Below are 20552 nucleotides of genomic sequence, written 5' to 3'. Positions count from 1 at the left end.
ACCGGTCCTCGGAAGCTTGTTTCCGGTCCAGGGAAGGCATGGCTTGGCAGTTCGAGCTGGGCTGTTCCCATGAGGCACAGGGTCAGACTGATTTGCATATAGCCATGTCTGAACTGGGGTGGCAGAGTGGGCTAAAGAACGGTGATTGGTCAAACCCAGATATTTTGACTGGGTGTGAGTGTTTGATTGGTTCAGATGCTCCGTCCATCACCACCCCCTTTTGTACCACCAGTGGGCCTCCAGCACTGATTGTGCCACCCACATGAGTAGCCCTAAAATGGTGTCTCAGGCCTGCCACCGCAGTGCCTGTGTGCAGTCTGTGGACTGCCAAGTCAGCCTGGCCTGTGTCCCCACAGGCCTAACCCTTCCCTTTCTCTACACAGTGGACACCCCTATGGAAGGCCCAAGGTATCCCCCGGGCAGGGTGCAGTGTATGTGAAAGGTAGAGCATGTACTAGTGCAGCTGACATGCTCTGGTAGTGAATTACAGCCATTTTCGTTTTTCACTATTGTAAGGCTATCTTTCCCATGGCTATCTTGGGGAATGCTGTGTACAGTGTTTACCTGCATATATTCCCATAGGAGCAAGATAGGACATAAACGTGTAGTATCCCTGAACTCAGAATTTAATAACACATCTTTTAGGAAAGGTGTTTTTTAAATCCTGTGTTTGAGAACAGCACTTTTAGAAAGCTGCTGTTCTCTTGTCTGACCTTTCTGTGTGCCTTGGCCTGTTTGTTAACTGACTGTCTGGTTTGTGAGTGGCAGGGAATGGGTGGCTCCCAGAGGCTGAGTGGCCATCCCTGGGCTGAATAGCTCCATCTGCATCTAGAGTGGTGGGAGGGGGTAGCACCTGGACCTCAATAGGGCTGTGCTTGCCTGCCACAATGCTGGCTCCACCTCCTGCTGGGCAGCTGACAACCCTGCCCCTCTCTCTGCAAGGAAAGGAGAGGCCAGGAAAACAAAAGTGCTCAAGGAACACCCAGAACTTGCTCAGACCGGGCTCAGAGCCCATCTGCACAAAGGGAACAAAGACTTTTAGGGGTATAAGTATAGGACCCCAGACTACAGAAAATTAGATCATCCTGGAATCAAGAAGGAACCTCTGCTAAGGAGAAAGCTGGAAGACTGAAGAGGAAGGACTGTCCTGCTGGGTGTCTGTGGGCTGACCTGCAGTTGCTTTGCTGCCAAGGAGAGGGGAAGGACTTTGCTTTGTGCTGTGTCCCCTTGCTTGAAGAGATCGCCAAGGGCCTGAGTTGAGCTGGCTCCCTGTTAAGAAGTCCCACGAACAAAAGGACTTCACCCCCAGCTTCCCCCCTGAACTCTATTGAGAGAGTTCTGTCCTTCCTAGAGTGCTTGGGCCAGTTGTGGTGCCTCTGGAAGTTGTACCTGTTGGCTGGGAAGCTGGACAAGAAGAAACTGAGTTTTCTACCAAGATTCATGCATCGCTCGCTTGCGGAGCGCATCCCCATCAGTGTGAGGAAATTCCCGCTGCCGCGAAGATCATAGCAGCGCCTGTTGCCGCTGCAAGAAAAGATGCATCCTTCGCTTGCGGAACACATCGCTCCGGTGCGGGAAAAGTACCATCGCTGCGAGTATTGTCGCAGAGCCTTTCGTCACTGGGTGAGATCGTCGCACTCCTTGCTTGCAGAACGCATCATGTCGCTGAGATCGTCTCCATCCCGAAGATCGACACATCATACCTTTGCGAGACACTTCCTAAGAAACCTGCGCACCAGAATCCATACAAGGTATCGCATCCCTCCCCATACAGACCGGAGTCACAGCAACACGCCCGCTACGTCCAGCGGGGTTGTCGCATGGCCTCCCCAGGGTCTCAGGAGTGACGTATAGCTTGTTTTTCAACACTGTAGCTTTCACTTGGAACTTTTGTCTCATCTAAAGGTCTTGTTGGCTAAAACATGACGCAACTCTGGATTATTTTAACGCAACCTTAAGAACTCTTTTTAAATCATATTCTTGTACTGTGTATGTTGGATTTTTGTTGTTTTGGTCTTGTTTTGTTTAGATTAAATACGTTTATTTTTCTAAACTGGTGTGGAGTCCATTTGTGGTGTTTTCACTGTGTTACTGTAAGTGTTGGTACAAATACTTTACACATTGCCTGTGATAAGCCTGTCTGCTAGTACCAAGCTGCCAAGGCGGTGAGCAGGGGTTATCTAAAGAGTGTATCTCCCTTACCCTGACTAGAGGCCACAGTACCTACCTGTGCCAATAAGAGACCCGAATTCTATCACTCCTTCATTTCTTAATTTTTTTATTCCAGCGCTTTTGCATGGATATTTTTGCGTTGTTCTTTTTCTGTCAAAGCTTGCTCTCTTCTCGCTCATTCACACGCTTATTTCTCCCACATTCGTACACAGTCAAACATATCTTGTCTACTTTTGCGCTTAAACATACTGAATTTCTAAGATCAAATGACCCATGTATAGGCCACAGCAACTCAGGATCCTTGCTAGTATATTTATTCCATAATGTGCTGTACATTATGGAAGAAATACCATTTTTAATATATATGTCCCTATTAGGTATGCCCTCGGGGGGAGCCAGCTGATTCCGCCCGATATTCACATTGGTACCTCCAAAGAAGCAACACATTCTACAAAGTGTGCTTGAAACAGGCATGCCAAAAATATTGTAGCATATACAATACTATACAGCAGTGGCACTTAACACAACATGTGCCGTTACGAATTATTCAAAGGTTGAAGAAAAATCCCCTCATTACCTGCCTACATAAATTGCAATTTATATATATACAAACAAATTCCAAATATTGGCCAATTTACATAGACAAATTGTCGCATCAAACTACCTTACCAAGCCAAAAGTCTCCAGATTCCAAGTGCCAAGTTCTGAATAGACCAAATGGCCTCTGCACAGCAAACACCGGAAGGGATCTCAGTCGAGGACCGGCACCGCCTGGAGGGTCAGATCAGGAAGAGAGGAAAAACGCAGAGGGTGTCAAGACGCCGGTCTCCTCGGGCAGTGATCGTCCATAGCGAAATTCTAATCCTCCGTTTTGACCACTCCTTCAGGCATCCGAGTCGCCGATGAGCCCCACTGGTTGGGCGCCAATCTGTGAGGTGGACCTCTGCAAGGCCTACCAGTGCTAGGGGTTCACCCTTCTCTGCACACAAGTCCTCAGACCAGAAAATAGAAGTTAAAATAGTAAAAAGATATTTTATTAACCTCATGAGGTGGTACTACATTCACACAACACCCTTCGGTAGTGTATGAAGTAGCACAAGGAGTAGAAGAACTGTGGGTCTTTTATACTCACACAGGAGCTCAAAAGAAGGCGGTACAAGCACACATAGAAGAGTTACAAACATAAATGGTCATACAAAGAATGCACAGTCAACAGCTGTCACCAGGGAGAGCTGCAGAATTCCCTTACAGGAGATAAATCAGAAGAAAAGGGCAGGTATGCTACTTCCTCATGTTGCATTGACACCTCTGAAAGTGAATGGTGCTTGCTTGGAGTCCTCGTCTGCTTTCACAGGCCCACGTGATGGTGAAACCAGTAGTTCTTCAAGCAGCTGCTTTTTTACACTGACTGGGTCAAGCACAGCTGAACTATGCAGAAACCCTGTACAAAATTTGCAAAACATCGTGAAATCCATTCCAGATCCAGCAAAGTGAAACAGAGCTGGAGAGATAGATTGTGAAACACCGGATTCTATTCTTGTAAACCCAAATCTCCGTGCATTAATTAATGTGCGGACTGTCAATGCACTACCTCATCATTTCCAGCAGAAGCTACTGGCGTTTTTTCCGGAGGTGGACAGACAGGTTGGAACTGATGGTCAGGTGGGACTTGGCAGTACTGCATTGAACGACGAGTTCTTTGCCCATGGTTCCCAGAGCTGGCGTGAGCACTTGGCAGATGGTGAGTTTACTCCAGAAATGCAGACTTGCAGAAGAGAGGAAATAGAGAAGGAGAAGAAGTTAGAGCAGCGGAAGGAAAATTTCTTTGAAGACTATTATGGACAAAGGTTGGGGTTGACTAGAGAGCAAACTGAGCAAATTTGCTTGCAACAACCCAGTTAGAGCTGCGTTCTCCGGTGAAAGTATTCAGAGCATCCAGGAGATTGAGAGACCTACATTGCATGAAACGTTCTCGACCAGCGCCAAGAAGCAGACCTAAGAGCAGTTGCAAAGAATCAAAGACTGAAACATCCCCTAGTGTTGAAGAGACAGAAAGAGATCCAAAGTCATCTATTGACAGTGAGAGAAATCTGGAGAGGGTCCTGGAAGAAGGAGAAAGATATTGTCGCCTGGCTGCTACACCTGCTGCACAAAGTGAATCAACCTCCTCACCCTCCACCCTTCCCAGTAGTTCAGAAACGCTGCCCTCTTTAAATATATCTGATGGAAGGGTTTAATTCCTGCCACAAGACTGGACAGACCAAGAACTGAAGGACCAGAAGCAAAAGTGCATTGAAGAGGTCTCAGCCTCTAGCTCCTTCTCTGAAAAGAAGCCCCGGCTTGATGATCGCCAGTCCTTTCGTAACACAATTGAGTGTGTTAGCACCGAAAAGCCACAGCCCACTAAAGAGGAGCCCAAATCCCACCTATCCGGATTCATCTTTTACGGATCAAACCACCCTGGGTGGTTAACGGTCAGCCAACATACAAGATTTGTTCCCAGGATATCCCAAGTTTTGAGCCTCCCAGGCGGGGCAGGTCTGGGTTCAGGAACAATGCCAACATTAAGACCCATGTTCTTCGTGCCCGTGCCCAGAGAGAGGCTGCTCGCACTGCCATCGGTGGTGGTGGTGGGCCCGGAGGGGGCAGAGGGCCTGACAAAAAAAAGGGAGGGAGAGAGGCCAGTTACTACACAAGGGCATCAAAGCAAACTTGTAGAAATAGGGCGTCAAATTCTCAACGAACACAACTATTCTTCTCCAGTAGGCTAGATGTAAATAATCTTGATACTCTTAAGCCAGTTGCTATCAGCTCGTCAGCCAATGAATATCTCAAATGTTGTTATGAGCAAGAATTTAACTTGTCGCTAAAACAGGACTCTGACCTTTTAAAAAATTAATTCTGAATTCCATCTTGACTTCAAAATCGACCTAGGTTTACACGCTATGACTGTCAGCAATCAGCTGGGTGCTCCATCCTCTGAAGGATCACTTCTACATACCAAAGTTTCTCCTCCGGTGATTGGCATCCAGGACACAGCTTTGTATTTCACTACAAGACCGGAGGCTACCATTATGCAAATACTTTTTTTTTTTTTTTTTTAAGTTCAAGAACATTTTTATTGAAATTAATAAGAAATAAAGCCAGGTGTCAAAGCAAAATACAATATGATATCAAGGAAAAAACTCTGAGCAGAACAATGCAATTATACAAATGCAATCCTTATAATGAAAGAAATCTGGGTACAAGATAAGAGAAAGGAAAGAGGTAAAGGGAAAATATACTAAGCATAAAATATGAAAACCATGAAAACATCAGAAAGAATTAAAAGAATAATGGTACAATGGAGAATAAATAGAATGTATCGGGCGCTTAAGGAGGTTTAGCGACTTCCTGTTGCAGAGGCGGAGGGTGAAACAAGCGTTTACTACATGAGTCCAGATAAAGTGTGACGGGAGTCCATAAGTCCATGCGTTTAGTAGCCATACTCGCCGGGAAGACATGAGCGGTGTCAAGTCTATGGTTATGGCATACATTAAACCACCACGCTTTGAATGAAATCTTGGAGAAATCCTTCCAGTTAACCGTTATCTGTTGGAAGGCGGCGGCAAGTAATAGGTCTACAATTTGAGGTTTGAGATCAACAGCATCCCAGCAAGGGGAGAGACTGCCCATAAAAATGTGTGTGTAAGAAAGTGGGATAGTAGTGTGGAAGATTAAATTAAGTTGAGCCCACACCTGCAGCCAAAAATTACGAACATGAGTGCATAGAAATAACATATGAAACAAATCAGCTTGTGGTGATGAACAGGACCAGCATGTGTGGGGGGTGTTAGGAAAGCGTTTGTGAAGGGTAGAGGGTGTGAAAAGAAGTCTGTTGTAAATGAAAAACAAAGTCTGAGTGAGGGTCGCTGCTCTGGAGGACTTGCGTAATTTGGTCCAGATTTTGTCCCAGAAAGAGACCGACCAAGAGACAGACAAGTCAAGCTCCCAAGACTCTTCCACTTTAGATTTGGGTCTCGGAGTCTCACCAGCGTGAAGGTACTTGTAAATGGCAGAGGCTTTTGGTGTAGTACGTAAAAAGGAATGAAGTGCGGAGGTGGGAGTGGAGGGAGCAGGAGAAGAAGGGCGGGGCTGAGAGAGGTCAATGTATTTCGTTAGAACTGTGTTTTTAAGCAGTTGGTATTTGCGCGCAAAGGAAGTGGGTAGGTCATAGAGGGAACGAAGGGTGTCAAAAGGTAAGAAAGAGGAACGAGAGAAAAGTTGGGAGACCCATTGCAAACCTCGAGCATGCCAGGTGCTCCAAAAAAAGGGTCTATCACGTATGAGTAAGGATGTGTTGTGCCATATGGGGGAGGAGAGGAAATCAGCAGTGGTGGTAGGAGGCACGTGAGTGAGAGAGAAGAGTAATTTAGTGGTAAACTTATGAATTGGAGTGGAGATTGAAACGGGTTTGCGGGAGAAGGAGAGGTATTCAGCAAAGGAAAAGGGAGATAGAAGGAGGCGTTCAAATTTGGTCCATAGAGGAGATTGGGTGTCAGGGTCTTGTAGCCAAAAAGAGGCTTGCCTCAACTGGAATGCCTTGTGGTAAGCTGGGAAATCAGGAAAGTTAGTCCCACCCTCTGATTTAGGACGAATCAGACGTGCTAGAGACATTCGTGGTTTCTTTTTATTCCAAAGAAAAGACATGAGAATAGAGTTGATCTTTTTGAAAAATTTGGAAGGGATAGGGACCGGAATATTAGAGAGGGTATAGAGAACAATGGGGGAACACATCATTTTAATAGTGTCAAGGCGGCCCCACCAGGATAAGTAAAGGGGATGCCACTTGGATGTGAGATCTGTTAATTTTTGAGTACATTTGGAGAGGCACAGGGAAACAGTGTCTGAGATGGTAGGGGTAACATGCATTCCGAGGTATTTAATATTGGAAGGTTTCCATGTAAAGCCAGAGGCGGCAAAATCAGGTCTGAATGTGAATTTAGTTAAGGGGAGGATCTCACACTTATCGTTATTAAGTTTATAGCCCGATATTTGGGAATAAGTGTGGACTTCAGTGAGAAAGGCAGGAATGGAAACGGAGGGGTTAGAGACAAAGAGCAAAATATCATCTGCATAAGCGGCTAGCTTAATGTGGAAGTCCGACGTCTGGAAACCATGGATGGAGGGGTTTTGACGGAGTTTGGAGAGGAAGGGTTCTAAGGCCAAATTAAAGAGAAAGGGAGATAAGGGACAACCTTGACGAACACCTCTTTTTAAATCAAAAAAGGAAGATATTTGACCATTGGCACAAACAGCAGCGCGGGGATTAGAATAAAGTAGTGAAATCAAGGATATAAAAACAGGACCAAAACCAAACCACCGGAGGGTGTGAAATAGGTAAGTCCATTCAACCCTATCAAATGCCTTTTCGGCGTCTAAGGCAATGGCCGCAAGGGAGTGGGGTAAAAGGCGGGATTTAGAAAGAACGTTAAAGAGGAGCCTGGTGTTATCGGTGATAAAACGGCCTTTGACAAAACCCGACTGTTCCGCACCCAGTAGGTCTGGAAGAAGAAGGTCGAGACGTGCCGCAAGAGACTTTGCAAAAATTTTATAATCAATATTGACCAGAGAAATTGGTCTATAGTTTTTGCAGTGTTGAGGGTCCTTTCCCTCCTTGGGTATAAGGCAAATATGGGCGTCTGAGAAAGAACCTGATGAGGAACCCAAGGAAAGGAAGGAGCCAATAAGGGAATGGAGTCTGGGGATGAGGAGTTTTGAAAAGTGGAGAAAGAATTCTACTGTGAAGCCGTCCGGCCCGGGGGCCTTGTCCTTTTGAAGAGTGTTGAGCGCTTTAAGGAGTTCTTGCTGGGATATATCAAGTTCCAGATGGGAGAGATCAAGTGGGAAGTGAGATGGTTTTTGAATGGAGGAGAAAAATGTGTGGAGGGAATGAGAAGAAGGCTGAGTTTCAGAAGAGTATAGAGTCTTGTAGAAAGTAGAGAATTCAGTGAGGATATCTGCATCTGTGTGTTTGAGATTTGAGTTGGTGTCGTAAATTGAGTCAATGTTTAATTTATTGTGTTTCACCTTGAGATAATTAGCTAAAATCTTGCCAGCCTTATTTTTGCCTCCATAAAACTTGGCACTAGATTTTAATAAATACAGAGATGCGTCATCCGTAGATTTTTTGTTGAATTTCATCTTAGCGCTCACCAAGGCATGTAGAGTATGCTGTGAACGAGAAGTGAAGTAAGAATGCTCCAATTTCTTAATATCCAGGAGAATAGCCTTAGTAAAATCCCGAGCAGCTATACGTTTTTTTAGCAACAAAGCCAATGATGAAGTCTCTGGCTGCCGCTTTAAAAGCGTCCCAAATGGTGTGTTTGGGGACAGGAGAGGTATCATTTAGGGAGAAAAATTCATGGGAGAAGGAAGTGAAGGAAGTAGTAAATTTAGGGTCCAGGAGGAGAGAGTTGTTGAAACGCCAGCGTTTAGGGCCTGTTGATCTGGGTAAAACGTCCAATTGGACTAATGTGGGGGCATGGTCAGAAAGTAAAATTGGGCCAATTTCCGCATGAGTAAGAGTTTGGGCGATGTTGTGAGTGACAAAAATGTAATCAATTCGAGATTGGGAATGGTGACATGGAGAATAAAAAGTAAATTCCTGAAGTTCTGGGTTGCATAGGCGCCAAGCATCAGTGAGTTTGTGTTGAGAGATAGCTTGGGAGAAGGATTTATGTGCTTTGTTAGGAATGAAGTGTGCTTTGGAGTTTCTATCTAGAAAGGGATCTAAGGGTTGATTGCAGTCTCCTGCCAGTATAAAATTATCATCTATAAATCTGGTGATGTGCTGGGAAAATGAGTGCCAGAAGGTGGGATCACCAGTGGTAGGGGCATAAACGTTCAGGAGAGAAATTGGAACATTCTTGACAGAAAGTTTGGCATATATCCATCGACCCTCAGCATCCGATTCCTGAGCAAGCAGGGAGTGAGAGAGAGCTTTGTGACATAAAATAGCAACGCCATTACGTTTACCATCCCCAGGAGAATAATAAACATCACCCACCCAACTTCTCTTCAATTTAACAGATTCTTCATCAGATAAATGGGTCTCTTGCAAAAAAGCAATGTCCACATTCAAACGCGAGAGGTGAGATAAAATTCTTTGACGTTTGATAGGGGAGTTGACGCCCTTAACATTCCATGTGATTACCTTGAGAGACATATCATTTCAGAGAAGAGGAAGAAAGCAGAGAAAAGGAAAAAGGTGGAAAGAAGATCCAGAAGAATGAGAAAATCATGGAAAATAAGAAAGTCGATGAAAGTCAAAACAGTGTGATAATGAGTAAAAGAACGAGGAAAGAGAAAATAAGGTGAAGAAAAGGAGAGTAAAAGCAGTCGCTGTGGAGAAAATGTGAAGGTAGTCCAGGAGGGAAGTAGAATAATAGGAAGAAGATGATGAACGAAGAAAATTTGAGAAACAAAAAGGAGAGACACCTGTGAACAGAAGGAAATTGGTGACCTTAAAAGTGAAAAAGAAACAAGAAGGGAAATGAACATCCAGGAGGAGAAGGAAAACATACTTACGAAGGGTAGAGATGGGGAGGATCGATCATCAGGGGAAGGATACACGAGGAGATGAATGAGGGGGGAGCACCAGGCAAAGGAAGCAAGCGTCCAATGCAAGCGGACCGACAGGTCGAGGGGGAGACACCATATAAAATGTAAAAACCTGCAAGGAAAAGGGAAGAAAACCAGTAGTGAGCGAGACAATTAAGAGAAAATGGGAACAAAACAACAGGAAATAACACAAGGGTGCGTGAAGAAATAGTGGCGAACAATATTAATTAACGAACTGGAATACAAGAAAAAATGACGAAAGGTGGGGGAGATAACAAGAAAACCGGAGTCATCAAGAAACGTGGCACAAACCAACAGTAACACATTCAACAATGCACAATAAGCGTGCAAATTAATTGATATTCCGGTGCTGCATCACGCTGGAATCATGGCGGGAAAGATGACGAAGAGCTGGAAAAGTCCATGTCAGATGCTTGGGTTGCATTCAAGAAGCTGCGGAGTCGAACAGGATCCTCATATGTCGTGGTCTTGTTGTTGTGGGTCACTCTGAATAGGCAAGGGTGGAAAAGGCCATATCTAGCTCCAATTGCACGAAGTTCTGGTCGCATGTCCAAGAAGGCCTTGCGACGACTAGCTGTGGCTCTTGCATAATCCTGCGCAAAGAAAAGATTGGAGCCTGACCATTGTAAGCGAGGTGAGGCACGAGCTGCTGAAATAACCTTGAGGAGGTCAGTATATTCTAAAAAGTACATGATGACACCTCTTGGTCGTGAAGAGGGAGAGGAAGTAGAAGGGAGCCGACCCAATCTATGTGCACGTTGGATGTTGAGCTGAGTGTCTTCAGGCAAATGAAGAAGTTTGGGCAGAAATGATTTGAAGAAGGCAATAGGGTCACCCCCCTCACAATTCTCCGCCAGGCCGTAGAGACGAAGATTGTTGCGCCTATTTCGATTTTCCAATTCCTCAACTTGCTTTTGGAGAGAGGAAATTTGAGACTGCATGTGCGATACCTTGGAGGAAGACTCTTGGAGAGAAGTTATAGAGTGTTCCACTGTAGTCACTCTGGCATCCATTTGGGACCAGTTGTCGGTAAGGACCTGCAACTTAGAATTGGTTTCTTCCATGAAGGGCTTGAGAGCACGGATCTCTTCCAATAACAGCTCCATAGAGACAGCCGATGTGGACCCCGTTGGCGATGGAGGGTGTTTTTTAAGACGTTTCGTCGTGACTGTTCCTGAAGACTGGATAGGTCGCTCCGCAGATGACTGTGACATTTGAGTAACGAGAGTTTGAGAGGCCTCAAGGTGTGCCAATGCAGAGAAGACTCTGGAGTTTTTGATGAAGACACGACGTGGATTTTTGGGGGTCCGAGGGAACGTCTTCCTTTCCATAAAAATGAAGTTGAAGGAAGTCGTTGGTGAGGCGAAAATAAAGAGATAGTCCAACAATAAGCTCTAATTCTTGACTAGAAAACTGCACTGAATATAAGAATGCCAAAGAGTCAAAAAGATGGGTAGAGCCGCAACCAATTCGCTTTGTAGAACAGAGAAGGTCCCTCAGGTGGAGGACGTCAAAAAGATATAGATAGCAGGTAAGGAGGGCATACAGGAGCCATGCTCAAAGCTGCTTCGAAATGCAGATAGCGTTAAATGTAGGAGCGTTAGAGAAAACAGCGCCCCCAGCAAAGGGTTGACTTAAAGTGATGGCATCAGCAGGATATTTGAAAAAAGGAAAGTCCATTTGCGTAAAATGGCCGCCCAGGACACGCAGAACTCTGGAGAAACTCGTTTAACTTCATTGAAGAGCAGCTTATATGAAATTAGGGCAGCGGTGAGACAAAAATGGAGAAAGAAACCTCACCAGAGAAAGTTAGCAAGTCCCAGGTCTCGTGAGCAAGCTCGCATGGTCGAGCAACAGGAGCGCCGAAGTCCGCTCCGACAAGAAACAAAATGGCGGGCGCGACTATCACTCAGCCGCGTCCGCCGAGATATCGCCGAAAACCACCATTCCGGCGCTCAGCGAAGCCTGAACTCGGAACCGCTTTGTAGGCTGCAGTCTCCGCTTCCGTGAAATCGGGTTTGCAGGCAGAAGTGGTGTGAGGAAAGCGGCGGAATCCCCGAGCGACCGGGAGCGCTTACATCTGCGCCGCCGTCCTCGCCGGGCGCCAAGCCACGCCCCTATGCAAATACTTTTATTTGCTGCCCAAACATGCAGCCCTTTAAAGAATATTATTACATCACAATAAAATAGAACTTTAACAACATAACAACTCCGTTGAGCAGGCTCCTATCTTCCTCTTTTGTTCGCTGCTCTGACACAGATAAGTACTACTTTTTCTAGCATACCATCTTGACTTATTTATAGGAATTTTGGTATGTTTTAGATGGATTTTACGACTCTACTGTTACTAAATAACTAATGTTTACTTATTTATTCAATTATTGAGTCTGCTTTAATATTGTTTGATTAACTCGTTTTTTAAATACAATTATCTTCTTAGATGTTAACATTTCCCAGTCCAATTTACGGTCGGGATTAGACTTCTCATTTCTGTTTCCCTTCGATCGATAGAAATTAGTTGGTGGTAGGTATTCGAGTACTTTGTAACGATGAGGAAATATGTACAATCTGTTTTTCTGAACTCTTTATACCTGAATGAGTGAGGACCGCTAGGTGATTTAAAGCGCATCGTTTGTTTTATTAAAAAAAAAAAAAAAAAAGAGAGAAGAACGGAAACGCTGACATATATTTTTGATTCCCCGCGTCTCTTAGCAACGTAGAGACACGGGTACTTGCCAGCTTTACGTCGGGCCCTGCGCATGCCCATTATGCTCCCCTGAAAGCCTCACGCGTCTCCTAGCAACTAGCTGGTAGACGCGGAGACGTGGTAGCTCAGAACAGCCTCGCGCTTCAATGCGCGGCGGAGATTTGTTGAAATACTCTCCTGGTCTCCATGGTTACAGCTTTCTAACGAGAGTGTAACGGAGACGGAGGGTACGGAGCTCTTACAAAGCCTGAATTCAAACTAACCGAAAATAATAATAATATTTATAAAGGATTAAAACTGAAAGAAGATCGCCACCTACTGGCTTCTACCAGAATCGGCATAAGAGTTTCTTCTTTGAGATAAGTGAAGAACTCGCTTTTATAAGAGAGTCTTTTTCTTAAAATCGTTTCAAGGATTCTTCCCTATAATTAACCTTTGAGAAGTTCATTTAAACTTAAAATACTATCTACAAATACATTTTTATTATAATTTACCTATATTGTCATGGAAGACAACATCAATGATGCAAATACTTCCCCTAAGGAACCTTTGCCTGACAACATTAAAAACCTCTTTAGAGAGGAATTTAGATCTTCTATTAGAGAAGCTGTTGACGCTGCTTTTGCAAAAAGAAAGAGAGTTTCACCTACGTAGGAGAATTACTTTTCACTCTCGGATGGGGAATCTCCTTCAACATCTGCAGGGCAGAAAAAAGGAAAGGTACTCCAAAGTAAAAATTATTCTATTGAATCATGCAACAATGCATACGAGATTGGTGGCCCTCGCGCCACAAGATTTATTGGTGCTCCTTGCAGCACAATAGATAGACCTCAATTACTTGAGGCAGGGAGAAGAGGTGTCCCTAGCGGCACAATAGAAGGCGGTACCCTCTACGGGACAAATGATTTTAATGATTATTTCGAAAGTCAACCAACAGACTATGATAATTCTGACGAATTTATATTTGATCCTCAAGATTCATTTGATGATATTGATGAAGATCTAGAAACTCCTTCTACTTCCACCTCAGTCAAAGATCCATTTGGTGGGGAAATGTTTAATCCCACTACAATCCGTCACCCCCGTAGCACCGAATGGTGGCCTATGGATCATGTTGGTAAATATCTATCACAATGGGTTAGAAAACCCCTTGATATCAATACTCGTAATCTCTTAAGGAACGAGTGCCCTCGTCCCTCTTCAGAGGACAAGATTTGTAATACTCCTAGGGGTCGATTCCGATCCGGTAAAAAGCGCTCCGAATTGCTGTTCGGAGCGTTTTTCCCCGTACGAATCGCACCTGTAGGCGTCCTCGTACGATTCAGCAAGTACGATCACAAATTAAAGCGTCACTCCGTACGACTCGTAAAAAAGACCGTACAAATCGAAAATCCATACGAATTGCAGTCGGCTGACGCACCACGCAGCGTCCGTACATAAATAGACCGCGCCTTCCGAACCAGGAAGTACGATCCGTGTTGAACACACTCCGTACGGCTCTTTTGCTACGAGAGCTCTAAACTACCGTAAACCCACACTCCGGCAAAACCGGCACCCGGTACACGACAAGCAGGACATGAACGCCATTGTCCGTCTCATCCCTATCCTGTACGCCCACCACCTCGTACTTAGAAACCGACGACGGCGCAGAAGGTGAGCACAACGAAGTCCAACATACCTGTACGTGTAGCCAGACGGCCACATCGCCATTGCACGATTGTAATGTCTGGGTATGTTGCGCCACACACTCCCGCACATCACTAGTGAAATACGGAGGGAGGCCGTATGTTCGTCATTGATCACGGGGTACGGTACGTCACCGCACAACAGTAGAGCAATACGGTGACATGGCGAACCTACGTCATCGACCACGGGGTACGGAACGTCACCGCACATCACTAGTGTAATACGGTGACAGGCTGCACCTACGTCATCGACCACGGGGTACGGAACGTCACCGCACATCAGCAGAGCAATACGGTGACATGGCGAACCTACGTCATCGACCACGGGGTACGGAACGTCACCGCACATCACTAGTGTAATACGGTGACAGGCCGCACCTACGTCATCGACCACGGGGTATGGAACGTCACCGCACATCAGTAGAGCAATACGGTGACATGGCGAACCTACGTCATCGACCACGGGGTACGGAACGTCACCGCACATCACTAGTGTAATACTATGACAGGCCGCACCTACGTCATTGACCACGGGGTACGGAACGTCACCGCACATCAGTAGAGCAATACGGTGACATGGCGAACCTACATCATCGACCACGGGGTACCGAACGTCACCGCACATCACTAGTGTAATACGGTGACAGGCCGCACCTACATCATCGACCACGGGGTACGGAACGTCACCGCACATCAGTAGAGCAATACGGTGACATGGCGAACCTACGTCATCGACCACGGGGTACGGAACGTTACCGCACATCACTAGTGTAATACGGTGACAGGCCGCACCTACGTCATCGACCACGGGGTACGGAACGTCACCGCACATCAGTAGAGCAATACGGTGACATGGCGAACCTACGTCATCGACCACGGGGTACCGAACGTCACCGCACATCACTAGTGTAATACGGTGACAGGCCGCACCTACGTCATCGACCAGGGGGTACGGAACGTCATCGCACATCAGTAGAGCAATACGGTGACATGGCGAACCTACGTCATCGACCACGGGGTACGGAACGTCACCGCACATCACTAGTGTAATACGGTGACAGGCCGCACCTACGTCATCGACCACGGGGTACGGAACGTCACCGCACATCAGTAGAGCAATACGGTGACATGGCGAACCTACGTCATCGACCACGGGGTACCGAACGTCACCGCACATCACTAGTGTAATACGGTGACAGGCCGCACCTACGTCATCGACCACGGGGTACGGAACGTCACCGCACATCAGTAGAGCAATACGGTGACATGGCGAACCTACGTCATCGACCACGGGGTACGGAACGTCACCGCACATCACCAGTGTAATACGGTGACAGGCCGCACCTACGTCATCGACCACGGGGTACGGAACGTCACCGCACATCAGTAGAGCAATACGGTGACATGGCGAACCTACGTCATCGACCACGGGGTACCAAACGTCACCGCACATCACTAGTGTAATACGGTGACAGGCCGCACCTACGTCATCGACCACGGGGTACGGAACGTCATCGCACATCAGTAGAGCAATCCGGTGACATGGCGAACCTACGTCATCGACCACGGGGTACGGAACGTCACCGCACATCACTAGTGTAATATGGTGACAGGCCGCACCTACGTCATCGACCACGGGGTACGGAACGTCACCGCACATCAGTAGAGCAATACGGTGACATGGCGAACCTACGTCATCGACCACGGGGTATGGTAAGTCACCACACATCACCAGTGCAATAGATGTATGGGACATACGACTGCTATATCAACGTTTGTCTAACTGGGGTATAGTAAATACATCCACCACTTCCCACCACTGCCCAGCATCAGAGTGCCCACCACTTCCCACCACTTCCCAGCATCAGAGTGCCCACCACTTCCCAGCATCAGAGTGCCCACCACTGCCCAGCATCAGAGTGCCCACCACTTCCCACCACTGCCCAGCATCAGAGTGCCCACCACTTCCCACCACTTCCCAGCATCAGAGTGCCCACCACTTCCCAGCATCAGAGTGCCCACCACTTCCCACCACTGCCCAGCATCAGAGTGCCCACCACTGCCCAGCATCAGAGTGCCCACCACTTCCCAGCATCAGAGTACCCACCACTGCCCAGCATCAGAGTGCCCACCACTTTCCACCACTGCCCAGCATCAGAGTGCCCACCACTTCCCAGCATCAGAGTGCCCACCACTGCCCAGCATCAGAGTGCCCACCACTGCCCAGCATCAGAGTGCCCACCACTTCCCAGCATCAGAGTGCCCACCACTGCCCAGCATCAGAGTGCCCACCACTGCCCAGCATCAGAGTGTCCACCACTTCCCACCACTGCCCAGCATCAGAGTGCCCACCACTTCCCAGCATCAGAGTGCCCACCACTGCCCAGCATCAGAGTGCCCACCACTGCCCAGCATCAGAGTGCCCACCACTGCCCAGCATCTGAGTGCCCACCACTTCCCACCACTTCCCAGCATCAGAGTGCCCACCACTTCCCAGCATCAGAGTGCCCACCACTGCCCAGCATCAGAGTGCCCACCACTGCCCAGCATCAGAGTGCCCACCACTGCCCAGCATCAGAGTGCCCACCACTTCCCAGCATCAGAGTGCCCACCACTGCCCAGCATCAGAGTGCCCACCACTGCCCAGCATCAGAGTGCCCACCACTTCCCACCACTGCCCAGCATCAGAGTGCCCACCACTTCCCACCACTTCCCAGCATCAGAGTGCCCACCACTTCCCAGCATCAGAGTGCCCACCACTTCCCAGCATCAGAGTGCCCATCACTGCCCAGCATCAGAGTGCCCACCACTGCCCAGCATCAGAGTGCCCACCACTGCCCAGCATCAGAGTGCCCACCACTTCCCAGCATCAGAGTGCCCACCACTTCCCAGCATCAGAGTGCCCACAACTTCCCAGCATCAGAGTGCCCACCACTGCCCAGCATCAGAGTGCCCACCACTGCCCAGCATCAGAGTGCCCACCACTGCCCAGCATCAGAGTGCCCACCACTTCCCAGCATCAGAGTGCCCACCACTGCCCAGCATCAGAGTGCCCACCACTGCCCAGCATCAGAGTGCCCACCACTGCCCAGCATCAGAGTGCCCACCACTGCCCAGCATCAGAGTGCCCACCACTTCCCACCACTGCCCAGCATCAGAGTGCCCACCACTGCCCAGCATCAGAGTGCCCACCACTTCCCACCACTGCCCAGCATCAGAGTGCCCACCACTGCCCCCCAGCATCAGAGTGCCCACCACTTCCCAGCATCAGAGTGCCCACCACTGCCCAGCATCAGAGTGCCCACCACTGCCCAGCATCAGAGTGCCCACCACTTCCCACCACTGCCCAGCATCAGAGTGCCCACCACTTCCCAGCATCAGAGTGCCCACCACTGCCCAGCATCAGAGTGCCCACCACTGCCCAGCATCAGAGTGCCCACCACTTCCCACCACTTCCCAGCATCAGAGTGCCCACCACTTCCCAGCATCAGAGTGCCCACCACTGCCCAGCATCAGAGTGCCCACCACTGCCCAGCATCAGAGTGCCCACCACTGCCCAGCATCAGAGTGCCCACCACTGCCCAGCATCAGAGTGCCCACCACTTCCAGGCATCAGAGTGCCCACCACTGCCCAGCATCAGAGTGCCCACCACTGCCCAGCATCAGAGTGCCCACCACTTCCCACCACTGCCCAGCATCAGAGTGCCCACCACTTCCCAGCATCAGAGTGCCCACCAATGCCCAGCATCAGAGTGCCCACCACTGCCCAGCATCAGAGTGCCCACCACTTCCCACCACTTCCCAGCATCAGAGTGCCCACCACTTCCCAGCATCAGAGTGCCCACCACTGCCCAGCATCAGAGTGCCCACCACTGCCCAGCATCAGAGTGCCCACCACTGCCCAGCATCAGAGTGCCCACCACTGCCCAGCATCAGAGTGCCCACCACTGCCCAGCATCAGAGTGCCCACCACTTCCCAGCATCAGAGTGCCCACCACTTCCCACCACTGCCCAGGATCAGAGTGCCCACCACTGCCCAGCTCGTACATCAAATGTAAATGTAAATGTACAGGAATTTATATAGCGCAAATCACCAAGCGGTTTCTAAGCGCTTGCTTAGGGAACCCGTCCTGGTATTCCCCTGTGAGATAACCCCGGCAGGGTATCCGCAAGGTGAAAGCCAGGCATCCCGCCGCGAGGGGCCGTTGTGGAGATTAAGCAAGCTATTGCCTGGAGTCGCAGAGTGTGAACCCGTGAATCGAGTAGGCACCGGAGCGAGAATTGTCGAGTCCATGGACATTTTAGGACTCAAGACCCCGCAGAGCCGGGAATTGAACCCTGGTCCCGGGCTGACCTCTGCTTCCAGGTCTGCCTCCTCTAACCAGTGAGCCACACTTCTCCATCAAAAACATACCATTGTCAACCTCATTACCCTCAGGAGATAGACACATTTTAGCAGACCTAAATGTGAACATCACACCAGCTCCCAGGCACCCAGCAGTCACAGACATCATCACACAAACTACAAATCTGAAAAGGAAAAAATTAGCTTTATTCAGCGGAATCACAAAAGAAAAGCACATGAGAGTCCTCGCTCATTAAAGGCCAATGGCCAGTCCAATAGAGTCTCTGCAACAGTTTGTGCCTCCATGGGTGTCATCTCACCCAAACCTGCCTGCACATAGCGTTTAATCAGCTGTGCTGACTATGGGGGCACCATCTGTGGAATCCTCCGGCACCGCATGGACAGGAGAGGGAAGGACAGGTGGAGTGGGTGCAGGTCAGACATGGCTGATGACATGCCCTCCATGAACGACACCACCTGTGTCATCAGTTGTGTATGTCCATGGAGGACAGACAGCATGGATGTCTGACCTACTGCAATCTGCCGGAGTAGGTCCACAGTCTCAGCACTGAGGGCAGCAGGGGACACAGGGGCAGGGGCTGCGGTGCCGGGAACAAAGGAGACACGGGGGCTAGCACAGACCCTAGGCACACCAAGGACTGGGAGGTTGGAGATGGGACTGGAGGAGGGGAGGGCAGCCAAAGATGAATGAGTGACCATTGCTGCATATTCCACCCCCTCCTGAGAGTCTGACTCGGAGTCGTCGGCATGGTAAGATGTGTCAGTCACATGTCGTCCGGCCTGCAGACTCTCCTTACACTCTGTGCCACTGCCTCCCTCTGATACCTCAAAGCAGGTGGCACTGTCGGTGTGTCCCTCTGCCTGATCCGCGCCCGTGTCTCCTCCAGATTCAGATGATGATGCTGTGAGCAAGGAGAAGAATGAAAACATATCAGTCACCTGTACACATCAGACATATCAGCTGCAAATAATTTGGCCTCATTCCTCAACATGGCATGCATCATGAGTCACATGACACAGAACTCTGCATAATGACAAGTCTACTTGTGGACAAATGTCAGAGACACAACGCTCAATGTAAGGTAGGAGACAAGGTATAGGCAAGGAAAATACTTGTATGAGAGACACAATCATGATCCACTGCCTGACAACAGGATAGCTGATGATGCATAACAGTTCATTAGCCAACCCTGCCACCCAAATCAAGACCTGGTCATGTTTGATTCGCTTTGACTCTGTGCCACATTAGAAAAGTCCTGGGCGAACTGCCATGTGATGCCATCCTGGGACCTGAAACAAGTGTTCCATCACCTCACACTGCCATCACAGCTTTGTACATCCAAAGTCACATTGTGTGGCAGACCATCAATACTATGTACAAAGAACATGCAACAGATGTTGAGAATATGCACACACGCACTGCCCAGTGTGAGTATGCAGAAGCCCAAAATATAGCACATGTACATTGTGCACCTGTAGCTAACACAAGATAATTAGAAAGTGTACCATGGACAAAGGCCACTGAGGCTGACTTGTGCATAAAACACTTGTTGAGACTCAAGAACAGTGCCACAATATGAAGAAGGGCAGACATAGTGCACATGTGGTGCTACATTTAAGGTACCAACAGGTGTCACATACCCCCCTACAACATGATGATGTGCAAATGAAGATGCAACCTGAGACACTGCACCATAGGAGTACATGTCAAAAACAAGCATTAGCCAAAGCAAACCTCTAATGTGGAGTAGGGCAAGGCATGTAAAGAAGCAGCTGCTGACAGAGGGACAATCAAATGCCAATGCATGAACTGCCTGTCTGACCACACCACTCAAACTATGGGAGTGTGACCATGCCTTTGAGCTCTTCAGGTACCATTTCACACACACATGACTACAAACAGACATGTACCTACCCCCTTCGTGCTGCTGTCCCTCCTGCAACTGCCTATGGAGGTCTGGGAACACCACTTCCAGGACCCGGAGCATGTTGGGGGTGA

The 20552-nt window shown here is 48.3% G+C and overlaps 1 pseudogene; it reads left to right on the top strand.

Annotated features, from left to right (window-relative positions):
- LOC144773786 (uncharacterized) overlaps positions 1-20552 on the top strand; it is a 130332-nt pseudogene that overhangs the window by 71600 nt on the left and 38180 nt on the right.

This window comes from Lissotriton helveticus, chromosome 8 (genome assembly GCF_964261635.1).
Source record: "Lissotriton helveticus chromosome 8, aLisHel1.1, whole genome shotgun sequence".
Taxonomy (NCBI): domain Eukaryota; kingdom Metazoa; phylum Chordata; class Amphibia; order Caudata; family Salamandridae; genus Lissotriton; species Lissotriton helveticus.
This window is presented reverse-complemented; position numbering and strand designations above follow the sequence as displayed.